Source organism: Rattus rattus, chromosome 16 (assembly GCF_011064425.1).
Source record: "Rattus rattus isolate New Zealand chromosome 16, Rrattus_CSIRO_v1, whole genome shotgun sequence".
NCBI lineage: Eukaryota > Metazoa > Chordata > Mammalia > Rodentia > Muridae > Rattus > Rattus rattus.
Window position 1 is genome coordinate 27,388,297 of NC_046169.1, and position 10,907 is coordinate 27,399,203.

The 10,907-nt window shown below is 43.4% G+C and overlaps 1 non-coding gene across 1 annotated transcript; it reads left to right on the plus strand.

The window, feature by feature from the left end:
* The first annotated feature begins 8,351 nt into the window (after positions 1-8,351).
* On the plus strand, positions 8,352-8,454 carry LOC116885989. Its single transcript, XR_004386065.1, has one exon. It is a non-coding gene; the product is annotated as a U6 spliceosomal RNA (small nuclear RNA).
* The last annotated feature ends 2,453 nt before the right edge of the window (positions 8,455-10,907 follow it).

Below are 10,907 nucleotides of genomic sequence, written 5' to 3' on the forward strand. Positions count from 1 at the left end.
TCACCCTAATGCCACTGAATGAAAATGCATGGCAAATGGTCTGTCTAATTAGTGTAGGAAGTGTGAGCTCCAAAATGCTCCTCTCCTCTGGGTCCTGAGAAGATTCTCAGCCTGGTTTGATATCTGACCTTTCCCTGAGATTGGCATTTCCAGTCCACTTGTCCTATTGTTCTCCGGATGCTAATAACCCGCCCACCGCTTTTCACACTCACAGGGAAATGCCACCGCAAGACGCAAGACCGTTAAATGTCATCTAGGCAGCTGATAACAGGTTTTTAGAATGGGAGTCTCTGCGATACAGCAATACAGCAAGCACGAAAATCTTCTTGGCCCTAAAGTTGATCTTCTAATCCTTTCGTGATGAAGATGGGAGGCTGGGCTGTGGAAATACTTCAATAGATGTTGGGGTGTGTTAATCGTGACCCCCAAATGAATAACCCGAGTCTTCATGGAGATGGTCTAGGCATGCTATGTGGCTCTAACGCACTTACCTGTGAGCATTTTCGGTGGAAATATTAATCATTAAAAATGACCTACGTTCAGGGCCTGGAGTGATGGCTCAGCAGTTCAGTGTACTTACTGCTCTTGCTAAGGACCCAGGTTCAGTTCCCAGCATCCACATGGCCCCTCAGAACCATCTATAACTCCAGTTCTAGGGGATCGAATGCCCTCTTCTGACTCTGTGGGTACCAAGCACATACATGCACGGTGCATGTATATACATGTAGGTCGCTATGAAATAAAATAAAGTAAAATAAAACACATGAAATTAAAATAAGACATTTTTTTAAATGAGCTACATTCAAGGTGTGAAGAGAATCTCCCAGACAGAAGCTGCACCTCCCTATGAAAGAGTAACTAGCCGATTAGAACTTTAAAGATTGGGGAGGGGGGGGTTGGAATGTTACCCATCCAGAGCCTAATTACATTTTAACCTGAATTTTTTGGGCCTAGTTACATTTTATCCCAAATTCTTTTCAGCCTCCTAAAGAGACACTCTCTGTGCCTCTCCTCCATGTTTGACCGAACATCTTATGATTAACTGCTAAAGCCTTTCTGAATTATTAACAATCCATTGTTTCCACTACCCAGAAAGCTAAGCGTGTCATCAGACAGCATCCAAGGCATAGAGATCAGATGCCCTACTGTATCTGCCTAGGAAATGCTTCCACCAGTTTATTTGAAAAGCTCCTTAGTTTATGACTTTATTTCATTCTGTTCCTATAAAAATGCTACCAAACTGTTACCATATCAGAACATGGAATTTGGGGTAACTTGAGTGTGTGTTGCCAGACCATGGCTGAATAAATTCTTTCTTATACGTAGTCGTCTTTTTGTTTGTTTGTTTTGTTTTGTTTTTGGTACACGAGTCTGAGGATCAAATGCCACCCCTCCCTTATCTGATTTATGCAATGAACAACATGAATCACTAAGCCTGGCATCCCATGATAAAACAACATGAATCACTAAGCCTGGCATCCCATGATAAAATAATTATTCTTTGCAAGTGATTTTGCTCCTAACTGAGCAGGAAGGAGGGACTCATGCCCCGCTTTTTCTTATAGAATCCAGGCAATGTTATTACTTAAATATTTTTACACTAAGGCTATTTATTCCTTGGGCTTCCAGGAAATCATTTGAGAATGTGTCTTTGAAGGAACCTTGTCAACGACCCCATTTTTTAACCACTCCGAGCTCCCCTTAGGTATTGATTCCAATGTGGATTTTGAGTGAAGCGGGTAAGACCAGTGAGACAAATCTAGTTAGAAAATTCTGTTTGATAGATACTCTTTTGTGACTGTGGAGGTAAAACCCAACATTAATAACAAATACATAAGTGCATAAACGCGTGCATGTGTGCACTACTTCTGGGTGTACTGTAGAGGACAGGTTCTCTGCATCCTTCCTAATGGTGGATAGTTCACCTCTCTCTCTCTCTCTCTCTCTCTCTCTCTCTCTCTCTCTCTCTCTCTCTCTCGCTCTCGCTCTCGCTCTCGCTCTGGCTCTCGCTCTCTAGCTCTCGCTCTCTCGCTTTCTCGTGCTCTCGCACTCTCGTTTGCTCGCTCGCTCGCTCTGTCTCTTTCTCTTTCTCCCTTCCTTCCTTCTTTCATTTTTTCTTTCTTTTTTTCGTGGGTGGGGGGTTGGTTAAACCAGGGCTTTTCTATGTCGCCTTAGCTCTCATAGAGATCTCTATGCCTCGGCCTCCTGAGGCTAGAATCAAAGGTGTGAGTCACCACCACACCAAACTCAGTACTTTGCTTTTAAAATATTTTCTCTTCCTGGGCTGCAGGATGGCTCAGTTTTCAGAAAAGCACCAGATGCTCTCCCAAGTATCCGAGTTCGGTTCCCTGCGCCCACATGGTGGTTCACAGCTGCCTCCAACATCAGTTACATGGGCTCTGTTGCTTTTTGATGGCCTCTGCAGTCTCTGTGCTCATGAGCACAGACAGACACACAGACACAGATACAATTTTTAAAAAATCATACCAGTGCTTTCTCTTAACCTAAGGCAAAAGGTCCTGCATTTTTATCAGGTAATGACAGACGCATTTGACATATGAAGTAGGTTCCCAGCTGCCTTATTTAGAGTCATTATTGGTGAAACCCTGCAACCAAAAACAACTTAGAATAGAAAGGGTTTATTTGGCTTATATATTTTGGGTTGTAATCCCTTCAGGGGAGCCAAAGCAAGAACTCAAGCAGGGGCAGAACCTGGGGGTAGGAGCTGATGCAGAGGCCATGGAGGGGTGCTGCCTCCTGGCTTGCTCCATATGACTTGCTCAGCCTGTTTTCTTATAGACTCAGAACCATCAGCCCAGGGATGCCCCCCACCCATAAGTCTAGTCTCTCCCACATTAATTACTACTCAGCAAAAGGAACCACAGGCTTTACTATGGACAATCTTATGGAGGCGTTTTCTTGATTGATGTTCCCTCCTCTCAGAGGACTCTAGCTTGTGTCAGGCTGACATATAACTAACCAGGGAATCAGTCATAGATGTTTCTAAAACCTTAGTTCATATCGGATTCTCATCCTGCTGAAACCTCCTGTCTAACCCATGACACCCTTAGGTCTGCCCAAAAAAGTTAAATATATGCCCACTCTAAAACAAACCAAACTTGTCAGAATATCAAACAAAACAAGCATCCTAAACAACCCCTAGCACCTGCATGTTCAAAACTATCCTACCAGTCATAAATTTGGCAAAGCAGCCACAGTTTTGCAGAAACCAGAGTGGGACCCTTAATATGTTCTAATAAGGAAAAAAAATGGACTTGAACTAATAATTTAGGTAGGTGTGATAAACAGACAGCTTCTTCCTTCTCAGTCCAAAGGATTTCATCTATTGGAAGAACTTGTTGCCTGCCCCACAGGAGAAAAACATGAAAACTTATTGAAAATACCCTCATTGTCCTTCATAGGTCATGGTTATCCATAATGAGATGAAATTTGTGTTATTTAACTAGATTGGTTAGTGGCAATTTGGCAGTTAATTATTGGAAAATTGTGTTTGTAACCAATAGCAACTGTAATTGGATGTCAAGTTTAATAGTGACTCTCCGTAGAATGACATGTCCTAGAAGAGAATGTGTCCAAGATGAGGAGCCCAAATGTCAGTCAATGGCTGGCTACAGTCAGTTCTGTTTTATCCTACAAGACCAGGGATTTTTCTTGGATGATATCATTTATTAAGAGCCAGTAGGCAATAAGACCTTTCCCCAAGGATAGGGCAGTCTGATTAGACTAGAACATCCAACCTTGAGTCACAAAGCCTGGTATGGTGGCTCATTCTAGTACTTGAGGGGCAGCAGGATCAGAAATTCAAAATCATTTTTGGCTGCACAGTCCAATGTGGCTGCAGGGAACTGAACTCAGGTCCTCCGCAAGAGTAGCATGTGCTTCTAACCCCTGAGCCATCCGTCCAGCCCTTACCTAACTTTGTGGCTGTCTTCTTGTCCTGTAGAGCTCTGGGTGAGGTTGCGCTTTGCTTCCTTGAAGCCAGACTTACCACTTTGAAATTCAGTTCATCGCTTTACACTGAGATAGCTTTCCTATTTCACAAACCATTGTGGCTATGCCAATCAGTCAACTTGCTTTCCGTTTTGTCCTTTTGTTTTTGTTAAATTTAAGAGCAACATTCTCATGCAGGTTCCCTCTTCCACTGGGAAAGCCAGATTCCATGAGTTTTGGATGGAATTAATAGGAACGAATCAATCATGGCTATATCAACAGTGCCATGATTAGCAACAGATGTTTCTCATAATAGTTAAGTTGGCACAGCAATGGGAGATGGAATGCCCATTCCTTAGCACTGCCAAGAGTGCTAACAAGGCCGCTTCATCAACAGAACTGCCAGCTCAGAGGGGCAGTGTAGTAGGCCTGGGATTTCTTGCTAATTGGAAATTCCTTATGTACCTTTCATACCCGTCCTGTGCGGGGAACCAGACCAACCCAACACTTTCTCAGAGGCCCTGATAAAAGAACAAAGGGGGACTTTAATTCTGCATTGTTGTCCAGAAACACAATTAGCAAGGCTGGAGTCAGTGCCTTGGAAGAGTCAAGGTTGTGGCTTTTGGGGACCTACTCTTCCCCTTGGGCTGTGGTTATCTGTCCTAAGGCAGAGGTGTGAGCTATCCTGTGCTCTCTTTTACCAGCATTGTCTGCTTTAGATCTCTGCTATCCTTGGGTACTTCCACTCTGTTAATAGTACATAGGATGCTATACTCCTCAAAAACTTGCTTACCATAAGTCATCAGCTTATGCAAGACCTCCTGGTTCCACTTATTGCTATTGCTTCTTTATTTCTCATCCCTGGTCCTCCCACTTAACACCTTGCCAACCCTTATTCCTGGGAGTCTGGGACAACCCTGGGTATATACCACTTCTGTGCAGCACTGAACCCTCAGCCTAATGTAAAAAAAAAGGGGGGGTCATGAGCAATCCCACTGAGAAATAATCCAAAAAAATACCCAACAACCAGTGGTCCTGAAGCACAATGTGGAAGGGCTAGTAGGGAGGCATGTCCTTCTTTTTACAAAGGACACCGATCAAAGTTCCAATTTGTTTAAACTGAATGGGGCAGGATAGAAGTAGAGAGACCGAAAATGTCTGAATGCACGCACTTAGATCTACCGTCAAGAGCCTGGATTTTTCTGACTTTCACTGAAGAGGAAGAGAGGAGAGGAGGAAGAGGAGGAAAAGGAGAAAGAGGAGGAGGAGGAAGATGAGAAGGAGGAGGAAGAGGAGTAGAAGGAAGAGGAGTAGGAGGAAGAGGAGGAGGAGGAAGAGGAGGAGGAGGAAGAGGAGGAGGAAGATGAGAAGGAGGAGGAAGAGGAGGAGGAAGGGGAGGAGGGGGGGAGGGGGAGGAGGAAGAGGAGGAGGAGGGGAGGAGGGGGAGGGAGAGGAGGAGGGGGAGGGAGAGAGGGAGGGGGAGAGGAGGAGGAGGAGGAGGGAAGAGAGGAGAGGAAAGGAGAAGAGAAGAGGAAGAGAAAGGAGGAGGAAGAGGAGAAAGAAGGTGAAGAAGAGGAGGAAGAAGAGGAGAGGAAGAGGAGGAAGCGGAGGAGGAAGAGAAGGAGGAAGAGAAGGAGGAGGAAGAAGAGGAAGAGGAGGAGGAGAAGGGGGCCAGGGATGGGGAGGGTGCAAAGCGACCACACCAAGGCAAGGCTTTCCCACTTGACTATCATACTCTTTAACCACAACTAAATACTTGGACTGAAGTTTTAGCAGGGTGGACAAGACCCCTGCACAAAGAGTCTCAATCAGTCACTAGTTAACTCTTGGATCCAGAGAGGTCTAAATTTTATCATTGAACTGAATAAAATTTTAAAAATCCTGAATATTTGTTATGATCAGTGCCCTTCAAATTTAGTCTCGTACAAGATATACAAGTGTCTAAAACAATAAGTCTCAGTACTCTACAACCTCAAAAGCTTTCAGCGTTGCTTGTCTTGTTAATAGTAATGCACACCCCAGTCTCTATATCAATAGATAGAAATATAAAAAAATTTCAATGGGTAGGTTTCAATTTATTGCATGTTAAAGTTCAATTTCCCTTTCCATCCTCTTACACGTTTTTGAAAAATTCACAAGTTAATCTGTTGTGTCAGATCTAAATTCACCCGCGTGTCAAATCTCTGGCTGTGACTAAGAAGGGATTTCTATATTAGGGTAACTGAGGTAGGAAGATACACATGAATGTGGACAGCACCATCTTATCAGCCGCATTCCCAGACTGAATGAAAAAGGAGACAGTTAGCTGAGGACCAGCATCCGTCTCTCTCTGTTTCCTGACTGTGGATACCATGACCACCTGCCTCACGCTCCCGTCACCAAGCCCTCCCCAGTGCGACAGACGCTAACCTCAGAGAGTGAGCTAAGATCAGCCCTTCCTTCTTTGAGTCAAGCAACAAATAAAGTCACTGAGGTGGTATCCAAGTCATCTTCAAGCCACCTAACCAGACTGTTTATCCCTCGGGATGCTGCCTACTGAGTAACTGCATACTGGAACAGCACTGTACAAGACAGAGCATGTTGTGCGATGTCTTGGGGGAAGAAAGGTCCATTCCAGTTCCATCCTGCTTAGGAGATACAATTGTCAGGATGTCTCTCTAAATGATTCAGTAAATCGCTAAACATGTGACAACATTCTAGATTCGATCATGATTGCAGTGTAGCCGGCAATGGGATGCCTACTTAGAACATCCAAAATGGAATCCTCGAGTGCCACAAAATGCCTGTGTTTGTCCAGATAGAAAAAGATGTTTCTCTCATCACAGCCTACCAGGAGAGGGCCAGTCTGATAATTGTGACACAGGGCAAATGGTATGGGGACCCCTGATACCAGAGGGAAAATGTTATCTTTAACACGGAGAATGTTATCCTTCAATAAGTGAGAAGGAGTGGGTATGAGATAGGGAGAGACTTCTAGAATTGCTATCTATGGTATGCGTGCCCTGTGCCAATCCCTGTTCTGGGTTATAAAAACTGGAGGATGGGATGTCTCCATTTACCAAGGCCTGGAAAGTCACATGTTCTTAGAAACATGGCAACATCTCAGAACTCATTGTCTTATTTCCCAGTTGGAAACCCTGGGAAAGAGAGAGAAAAGTCAGTCCTCAAATACCCATGTGGTCGCTGAGTGACGGCCATCAGTCACCTTAGAGAATTCTTGCCTTTCCCGTCAAGATGGGACTAAAGGAAAGTTGTGAAGAGTTATGGCTGAAAGCTATTCAGTAGGAGGTCAACTAACAAAAATCAGAAAGCTATAACAGATAAGAGAGAGCAAGCCACAAACACCGTCACAGCGTGTTTTATACTTTTATCGCAACACTAGCAAATCCACTTCAGAATTGATGTGGATACCAAAATATTTTCCTAATTGGCTGAGAGAAGAAGACAGAGGCTGACAAGGTTTATTAAAGCAGTTCGTAATTACCAGTTTCCGCCTGCCAACCGAGGAGGGATTTCAAAGCATTTCATAATTGTGAGATTTCACCTGCCAACTGAGGGATTAAAAAAAAACAGCTTAATCTATTTTCTTTCTTCGATTCTGGTTATAACAATTGTGTTCTATTTAAAAGAGGTTGTCATTAATTTAGTGGCGATAATTAATTTTTTTCAAGAACAGTGTACTTTTGAATCCTGAATATCCAAAATGAAGAATCATAATATTAGCATAGGCAGGGTTGGAGAATTGACTCAGTGGTTAGAGCACTCGTTGCTCTTCCAGAGGACCCAGGTTTGATTCCCAGCACCCACCTGGCGGCTTGCAACAACCTGTAACTCTGGTTCTGGGAGATCGATGTCCTTTTCTGATCTCCACTGGTACATATAAATAAAGACAATTGTTACTTTTTTAAAAAAATTAGCAAGCTTCCCAATTGAAGATGAGTGTAGCAGCCATCAGCTTCAAGCCAGGTATTGTTAGACTGTGTCGTATCCTCAGGAGCCAATGGCTTTATTTCACACAAATCCTTTAGTTTCTCATTCTCTCTGTTCCCACAACAGGATGGATCTACTCCCATGTCTTCCTGTGAGCTTCTATCTGGAAAATCAGATATTCATTCCCCCAGATCGTCATTGTTTTTTCATCTCTCTTATTATGCATACATGCTGAAGAATGAATTGACTTAAAATATTAATATCTGGGGGCCAATCGCTATGTCTAAAGTCAAAGCAAAAGAAAAGCCGCTAATCACTTACCTCTTTAAAGTGTTTGAGGAAATTTTCTCTTTTTTTTTTTTATCATTTATCCTTCCTCTAGTTTTTTTCTTTTTTACAGTGGATCTCTCTTGAATAATCTCTGTGAAATAATAGTTATGCAAATACTACCATAAAAGGCAAATGGGTGCTCTCGGTAGCAGTGAATGGGCCAAATCGGGAAATAGACAGAGGAGATTAGCATCACCCCTGTGCAGGGATGGCATGCAAATTCACAAAGCAGTCTATCTTCTCATAACTGGACCAAGTGCTCAGTCTAGGTCACCATGGAGTGTTCAGGCATCATGGAACATCATGGAACATCATGGAACATCATGGAACATCATGGAAAGGGAGGGATGGTGCAAGAGCTAATTCTAGAACTGATGCAAAGGGATGATGGAAGGAAAAATGGGGAGGTGAAGGATGTCTTCTGGAAACTACAGGGTTGCTGCAGTCTTAAACTTCAGCATTGCACAGTCCTGCATGTGGTCAAGCCTATCAACATTTCAACATGGATAGGGGAGTAGACCTTAAAGTGTTGTTGGCAGCCAAGGATTTTTGGAGGGTGGCGTTTCTTCCAGTAGCTATTGATATATCGCCCCCGATTGAGCAAAGAGCCTCCCATCCATATTTGGGGTTAAAAACTCTAACTGAATTCCACGTGTCACATACAAAAAGAGGACATGAACACAGAGCAGGGGAGTTATTGAGAAGAAGAGAGCAGGTAAGAGTAGGAGGGGGTGAGAGAGAATCAGAGGTGGGAACGACTGCACTTCTTTAAGCAAATGCAACTGTCAAAAAGAAAAACTCCGCTAAAAAGAGAATTGATGATGGTGAAAAGAAGTTTTGACAAAGCAGGGAGGCAAAAGTCTCATTTCGAGCAAGGAGCAGACTCTGCTCTCTGTTCGGGTCTCTGTTTTGCCTCGAAGGGAGGGCATCAGCTGTCAGGTCCGTCTTCATGGATAAACAGTATCCGACACCGAGCTTGGGTGGGTGTCTTGCTTCTCTTTGCAGTTTGGAGACTATAGGATGAAAGGTTCTGGGTGTGCTGTGTGCCTTCCCCCAAGCAGCACCCTAGTACAAGCGTCGTCTTCATCTTAATTGTGGCTTCACTACGCTGGGTTGTCTTGTCCCACCTCCAAACCTTGGAACTTAAACCCTGAATGGGCTGACTGAGGAAACTTACAAAGAAAATTCTTTTGTTTCTAGTTTTCTTTTTTTTTTTTTTTTCACCTCAAACAAGTCTATTCTTGGTTCATATAAATCTATTCTTGGTTGATACGCATTTACTATTGGTTCATGCAAGTCTATTCTGGGTTTATAAAAGTGTATATTCTTGGCTTGTACAAGTCTATTCTATGTACACAAGTCTTTTCTAGGTTCATACAAGTCTATTCTTGGTTTATACGAGGTCAACAAGGATCATCAAGATGTCTGATGCTTCTCTACTGAGATTTCTGTTTTTCTCTCATGTAGTGGCTATGGAATACTCATTGGTGGTATCTGACTCAGCAAAATCATGGGCAGCTCCTAATTGGTTGAGCAGTTAGCTGATGTCACTTCTTGTCTATAATTCAACCATCTTTGCAACTTTCACTTTTGCTGTTCTCTGTTTTCTTAAGTTTCTTTTCTTCCCACAATAGTCTGTGTCTGGGTCACAGAAGTCTGTGTCTGGGTCACAGAAGTCTGTGTCTGGGTCACAGAAGTCTGTGTCTGGGTCACAGAAGTCTGTGTCTGGGTCACAGAAGTCTGTGTCTGGGTCACAGAAGTCTGTGTCTGGGCTTCTTTTCTTTGGACAATCCAAGGAATCTGAATAATGCTAAAGTCACCATCAAAATGAGCTCTGCACCCAAATACGATGATGGCATCGCATGTGCTCTTGAACATTTTGGCAGCTTTCCTCAAATTTCTGTTTTGGGCAGTGTTGCTTTCCCAGGCTGAAGGACAATGATGACTATTGTTTTCTCTGAAGTAGATGCTTGATCCCAAACAACCTGGCTTGGATAGTTACTGTGTCATTTCGATGGTGACTGAATCTCTAGCTGCCAAGGAGGAGGAGCAGAGCTACTGACCTGTGGTGTTGAGTTTGTTGCTTAGTATCTATTAGCTACTGCCACAGTTCTAAGGTACTGTGGTAGGTAGATGGATGAGGGACGTATTCCTCCCAAAGCTCATATACTCAAAACCAAAAACATCTCAGCGAGCTCCAGAACGTTCTTCATAACTCATTTGATGAATGGGTCATAAGGCCTATTACTTGGCTAACGGAAAAGAAGTAGTCAGGACAAATTCAGATCTGAGGACTGAGACAGTGTGGGAGGGTCCCTTCACTGTGATAATATGTGTGATGCCTTACAAACGTCAGAGTTTAGTGAGCACGTGACAGGTGAGACTGAGAAGAATATGAGTAAAGGTTCTTTCTCACACACTGATCAAGTTTAGGAAACAAAGTGCTATATAGATAGATGCCACAGAAACTGTTCCAGGCCAGATCCCCCTTTTCCTCTCCTCCCTGCAGCCAGTGTGTTACCACAAGAAGCCCCAGGCCTGAAAAAATATCAGGGTATTGTTTTTGACTTGGAGCTAGCCATGGTTCTTTGCAAGGTTTCCAACTCAACAAAACCTATTCTCCATCTATGTGCAACTCTGAAGACACGTCTCCAGAAGGATGCTAAAAGTATTATGTATTTACCCAGATCCCTCTG